Source organism: Peromyscus californicus, unplaced genomic scaffold, assembly GCF_007827085.1.
Source record: "Peromyscus californicus insignis strain IS unplaced genomic scaffold, ASM782708v3 Scaffold_16__1_contigs__length_79575227, whole genome shotgun sequence".
NCBI classification, from domain to species: domain Eukaryota; kingdom Metazoa; phylum Chordata; class Mammalia; order Rodentia; family Cricetidae; genus Peromyscus; species Peromyscus californicus.
In genome coordinates, this window is record NW_026294458.1 from 70,504,615 (window position 1) to 70,511,923 (window position 7,309).

Below are 7,309 nucleotides of genomic sequence, written 5' to 3' on the forward strand. Positions count from 1 at the left end.
TCATTACTATGATTAGAGATTTAAGAATATATTCACTTCCCATTCATATTACTTTTCACTAAAGACTCAATATAATGTGTGAAAGAGGGATGTTGTATTTTAAGAGTGCGGTGGTGACAAACACAGATGAGACATCTTTGTGGCTAATAGTTTTTAGCTCTTTTGGAAGCAATGGAAGTCTATTCTCTTCATAGGGAGACAGATTAAAAGCTTCCAATAGCCGGGCGGTGGTGGCGCACGCCTTTAATCCCAGCACTCGGGAGGCAGAGCCAGGTGGATCTCTGTGAGTTCGAGGCCAGCCTGGGCTACCAAGTGAGTTCCAGGAAAGGCGCAAAGCTACACAGGGAAACCCTGTCTCAAAAAAACCAAAAAAAAAAAAAAAAAAAAAGCTTCCAATAAACACACACCAATCGGAAGTCCCACTCTGCAACTCTAAACCCGTAAAACCACGAATGTGTCACTAGGACTCTCTCAAATTTCAATAAATGCATGGGTGAAATTAGAACAATGCAACCCAGAATGAAACCAACCATATGTGACTATAAAGAGCAATCATGACCTGCCACAAACCTAGAAATCGATTAAATCTTAATTCTCTTGCCTCTTTCCCCGCTTATTTTTAATCTTGAAATAATGGTGTAAATATCTTAAAATAAAGATTAGAAGAGTCATAAGAAATCAGTAGTATAAAAACTTGTTCTAATCAAGCACTCAGCTCAAATGTAACTATGCTACACTAAGGACATATACCAACCTTCATCTGAGACCTGACAAGCTGTACGGTTGATTGGTTGGTTGAATAGGTGGATGGATGGATGGATGGATGGATGGATGGATGGATGGATGATTAGATGGTTAGTTAGATAGTTTCAGAGTATAATTTATTTTCATATATGCCCTCAGAACATGTTCATTATTCAAAATCAATTATAGCTTGAATCTCTGAGAAGGGTCACCATTTGGGGGAAGGAGATTCTGGGAAATCAGATATCAGAATCACATTAAGGATGAAGCATTTCCAGGTTCAAGTTCACTTCTTGTGTTTGAAGTTGTCAAAAGAAGTGCAAGGATAAACCTTCTTTAGATGAGAAAATAATTACATTTGAGAAAAAAAAATTATCTAATTTAAATATTACACATTTATTCTTCCAAGTTTGAGATTGTTAGAATTTGAATGTGAAATGTTCTGAGCAGGCCCCTATGTTTAAACACTTAGTACCCACCTTGTTGTTTTTGAGAGGTTATGGAACCTTGGAAATTGCAGCCTAGATAGCAGGAGTCGTCCACTAAGGTCATGTCGCTGAAGGGTTTAACCTACTCCTGGACCTCCTTTTTGCTTATTCATCTGCTAATACGTGAATGGCTGCTGATTCATGCTCCCTCTACTAAAAATGGAACCCTGGTGCCATGCTTTCCCCCACTATGATGTACTATGTCTCCCGAAACCAAGAGTCAAAAAAAGAAACCTCTCCACCCTAAAGTTGCTTTTGTCCGGCATTTTGTCATAGGAGTAAAAAGGTGACTTATGCAAGTATTCATGATCCAGCCATTTTTATTGAGTAAATGGAAGTTGATTTCATAAAGTGGTTTGATCATCTTCCTTAGATATTCACTGGTGTCAGAAAAAATGACAGTGAAAGGTGGAAATGGGTCTGAAATCTTTGAGAAGGATGAATTCTGCGGCTTTAAGTTTCCCTGTGCTGTGGAGGATCTCTCTTGACCTCTGTACTGAGATACTGTTCACACATCCAATTAGGAACTGACTCTGCCTTGCAAGCTTGAGTCCTCTGGTTCTCTAGGAAATAAGAAACTTGGCAACAAAACTATACCATGAAAGGTGAAAACACAAGTGAGTAAAGTGAGTGGGAGGGAAAATCATTTTATTATTTTTCTTACATGCATGAACAATGAAATGTGGTTATGGGATGCCTTACATCTGACAGACTCTGCTGTCTTCAGACTCCTGACTGTCTTCTCTTGTGGGAAACACATTTACAGGTCGGTATGACAGATGCACTAGTCACATACAGAATGCCACTCAGAGAATACTTCTTCAACCTTGGGAAAAGGACAGATGATACATACCTTCAAAACAACATTTAGAGACCACTTGGGAAATGTTTGTTGAGACATAGAGCAGTAGATATTCTGTTAAAATCAGCTCAGCAGATTCACAGGGACTTTAAAACACCACATTGAACCCAGGTGGGTAAATAGATATTAACATCTTCATATTCAGTTGCTACTGGTGAGTTATTCCTGCTAAGTAAGCAAGGAGTTTCAAAGTCTAATGACCAATGTAGAGGGGTTTCCTAAGATGGAATGAAAGCCTAAAAATGAGACACAGATAATCAAAGACATTGGAGATGTTTTTTGATATGTAGATTGTGGACATGTTAAAAATAACCTCTAGGGCCCCCAGCTCCCATCTTGCTCCAGACGTCCCTTTTGGAATACTGGTGAGTACCCTTCCTTGCCCCAGACCCCATCCCTGGGCACCAGCCACTCCAGGGAAGACCTGCCCAACTTGGCCCCAGGTTCTGGCCACTGGGCAGGTTCCCTGCTAGCCCCACCGGGAAGGATCCCCTTCTCCAAGACCCCTGGCAGACCCTGCAGTCTCCACGCCCTGCCCCCACGCCCATCCGCCTGAGCCCCAAGCCTCTTCCTGAGACTTAGAGGCCGGCCCCCAGCTCCCATCTTGCTCCGGACTTCCCTTTTGGAACACTGACTTCCCTTTTGGAACACTGGTCTGTCTGAACCAAGTGTGCGGATAAGGCCAAGAACGAACCACAAGGAGATGGGCAGACGTCAAGGCAGAAACATATACAACAAAATGAATAGCAATACAGCATCACCAGGCCCTAGCCCTCCTCCAACACCTAGACCTGAACATCAGAAATTGGAAGAAGCAGAAGAAAACAGCCTTATGAATGACATCATGAAGAAGCTAGAGGCTTGCGTAGAGGAAAAGACAAAAAAATGTGAAGAACGCTGTAAACAACTAGAGGAAAGGGCAAACAAATTAGAAGAAATCAATAAAGTCCTGGAAGAAAACAATAAAATACTGAGAGAAAAATCAAGAAAAATCAATGAAACAAATGAAGGAAACAGTCCAAGACCTGAAAAGGGAAATAGAAAAAATGAAGAAGACACAAACAGAGGGAATGCTGGAAATAGAAAATCTGAGAAAACGATTGGGAACTTCAGATGCAAGTATAATCAACAGAATGCAAGAGATGGAAGAGAGGATCTCTAGCGTTGAAGATACAGTAGAAGAAATACATTCATCAGTCAAAGAAAACACTAAAACCAACAAAGTCATGAACCAAAATGTCCAAGAAATTTGGGACACCATGAAAAGACCAAACCTAAGAATAATAGGGGTCGAAGAAGGAGAAGAATACCAACTCAAGGGCACAGAAAATATATTCAACAAGATCATAGAAGAAAACTTTCCCAACTTAAAGAAGGAAATGCCTATGAAGATACAAGAAGCTTATAGAACACCAAACAGACTAGACCCCCAAAAAAAGTCCCCTCGCCACATAATAGTTAAACAACTAAACGTACAGAATAAAGAAAGAATATTAAGAGCAGCAAAGGAAAAAGGCCAAGTGACATATAAAGGCAAACCCATCAGAATAACACCCGATTTCTCAATGGAGACTTTGAAAGCCAGAAGAACCTGGACAGATGTAATGCAGACACTAAGAGACCATGGATGTCAACCTAGACTAATATACCCAGCAAAACTTTCAATCACCATAGATGGAGTAAACAAGACATTCCATGACAAAGCCAGATTTAAACAATACTTATCCACAAACCCAGCCCTACAGAAAGCACTAGAAGGAAAATTCCAACCTAAGGAAGTCAGATACACCCTCGAAAACACAGGCAACAGATAAAGCCACAGCAGTAAACCCCAACGTATAGAAGTACCCACACATCACCACCAAAAAATAACAGGAATGAACAATCACTGGTCATTAATTTCCCTCAATATCAATGGACTTAATTCACCTATAAAAAGACATAGGCTTACAGAATGGATACGAAAGCAGGACCCATCTTTCTGCTGCATACAAGAAACACATCTCAAATTCAAAGATAGACACTACCTAAAAATAAAAGGCTGGGAAAAGACTTTCCAATCAAACGGTCTTAAGAAACAAGCGGGTGTAGCCATCCTGATATCCAGCAAAATAGACTTCAAACTAAAATCAATCAAAAGAGATCAAGAAGGGCATTACATACTCATCACAGGAAAGATCCACCAAGATGAAGTCTCAATTCTGAATATTTATGCCCCAAACACAAGGGCACCCACATATGTAAAAGAAACATTACTAAAGCTTAAATCACATATAAAACCCCACACGTTAATAGTGGGAGACCTCAACACCCCACTTTCACCACTGGACAGATCTCCCAAATTGAAACTTAACAGAGAAATAAAGGACTTAACTGATGTCATGACTCAAATGGACTTAATCGATATCTACAGAACATTCCATCCTAACAAAAAAGAATATACCTTCTTCTCAGCACCCCATGGAACCTTCTCTAAAATTGACCACATACTTGGCCACAAAACAAATCTAAACAGATACAAAAGAATTGGAATAACTTCCTGTGTTCTATCAGACCACCATGGTCTAAAGTTGGATTTCAACAACAACAAAAACTACAGAAAACCTGCAATCTCATGGAAACTGAATAATACCCAACTGAATCACCAATGGGTTAAGGAAGAAATAAAGAAAGAAATTAAAGACTTCCTAGAGATCAATGAAAATGAAGACACCACATATCCAAATTTATGGGACACTATGAAAGCAGTACTAAGAGGGAAATTCATAGCACTAAATGCCCACATAAATAAGTTGGAGAAATCTCACACTAGAGACTTAACAGCATACCTGAAAGCTCTAGAACAAGAAGAAGCACAGTCTCCCAGGAAAAATAGACGCCAGGAAATTATCAAAGTGAGAGCTGAAATCAATAAAATAGAAACAAAGAGAACAATACAAAAAATTAATGAAACAAAGAGTTGGTTCTTTGAGAAAATCAACAAGATAGACAAGCCCTTATCCAAACTAACCAAAAGACAGAGAGAGAGCATCCAAATCAACAAAATCAGAAATGAAAAGGGGGACATAACAACAGACATTGAGGAAATCCAGAGAATCATCAGGTCATACTTCAAAAACCTCTATTCGACAAAACTGGAAAACCTAAAAGAAATGGATAACTTTCTGGATAGGTACCACATACCTAAGTTAAATCAAGACCAGATAAACTATTTAAATAGTCCAATAACCCCTAACGAAATAGAAACAGTCATTAAAAGTCTCCCAACCAAAAAAAGCCCAGGACCAGATGGTTTCAGCGCAGAATTCTACCAGATCTTCAAAGAAGAGTTAATACCAATACTCTCTAAATTGTTCCACACAATAGAAACAGAAGGAACATTACCAAACTCCTTCTACGAGGCTACAATTACCCTAATTCCTAAACCAAACAAGGATACAACAAAGAAAGAGAACTACAGACCGATCTCCCTCATGAACATTGATGCAAAAATACTCAATAAAATACTGGCAAACAGACTCCAAGAACACATCAAAACAATTATCCACCATGATCAAGTAGGATTCATTCCAGGGATGCAAGGGTGGTTCAACATACGAAAGTCCGTCAATGTAATACACCATATAAACAAACTCAAAGAAAAAAACCATATGATCATCTCACTGGATGCAGAAAAGGCATTTGACAAAATCCAACACCCCTTCATGATAAAGGTATTGGAGCGATCAGGAATACAGGGAACATACCTAAACATAATAAAGGCAATTTACAGCAAGCCAACAGCCAACATCAAATTAAATGGAGAGAAACTCAAAGCAATTCCACTAAAATCAGGAACGAGGCAAGGCTGTCCACTCTCCCCATACTTATTCAATATAGTACTTGAAGTTCTAGCCAGAGCAATAAGACAACATAAGGAGATTAAGGGGATACAAATTGGAAAGGAAGAAGTCAAGCTTTCCCTATTTGCAGATGACATGATAGTATACTTGAGCGACCCCAAAGATTCCACCAGGGAACTGATACAGCTTATAAACACCTTCAGCAACATAGCAGGATATAAGATCAACTCAAAAAAATCAGTAGCCCTCCTATATACAATGGACAAAGAAGCGGAGAAGGAAATCAGAGATACATCACCCTTTACTATAGCCACAAACAACATAAAATACCTTGGGGTAACACTAACCAAGCAAGTGAAGGACCTATATGACAAGAACTTTAAGTCCCTGAAAAAAGAAATTGAAGAAGATGTCAGAAAATGGAAAGATCTCCCATGCTCATGGATAGGCAGGACTAACATAGTAAAAATGGCATTCTTACCAAAAGCAATCTACAGATTCAATGCAATCCCCATCAAAATACCAACACAATTCTTCACAGACCTGGAAAAAATAATACTCAACTTCATATGGAAAAACAAAAAACCCAGGATAGCCAAAGGAATCCTGTACAATAACACAACTTCTGGAGGCATCACGATCCCTGACTTCAAGCTCTACTATAGAGCTACAGTAATAAAAACAGCTTGGTACTGGCATAAAAACCGACATGTGGACCAATGGAATCGAATTGAAGACCCTGACATTAATCCGCACACCTATGAACATATAATTTTTGACAAAGAAGCCAAAAGCGCACAATGGAAAAAAGAAAGCATCTTCAACAAATGGTGCTGGCAAAACTGGATATCAACATGTAGAAGGCTGCAAATAGATCCATATCTATCACCGTGCACAAAACTTAAGTCCAAGTGGATCAAGGACCTCAGCATAAATCCAGCTACTCTGAACCTGCTAGAAGAGAAAGTAGGAAGTAGTCTTGAACGCATTGGCATAGGAGACTACTTCCTAAATAGAACACCAGTAGCACAGACTCTGAGACAAACAATCAATCAATGGGACCTCTTGAAACTGAGAAGCTTTTGTAGAGCAAAGGATACGGTCAACAAGGCAAAGCGACAGCCTACAGAATGGGAAAAGATCTTCACCAACCCCACATCTGACAGAGGACTGATATCCAGAATATATAGGGAATTCAAGAAATTAGACATCAAAATGCCCAACAGTCCAATTAAGAAATGGGCTATAGAACTAAACAGAGAATTCTCAACAGAGGAAACTCAAATGGCCGAAAGACATTTAAGGAACTGCTCAACATCCCTAATCATCAGGGAAATGCAAATCAAAACAACTCTGAGATACCACCTTACGCC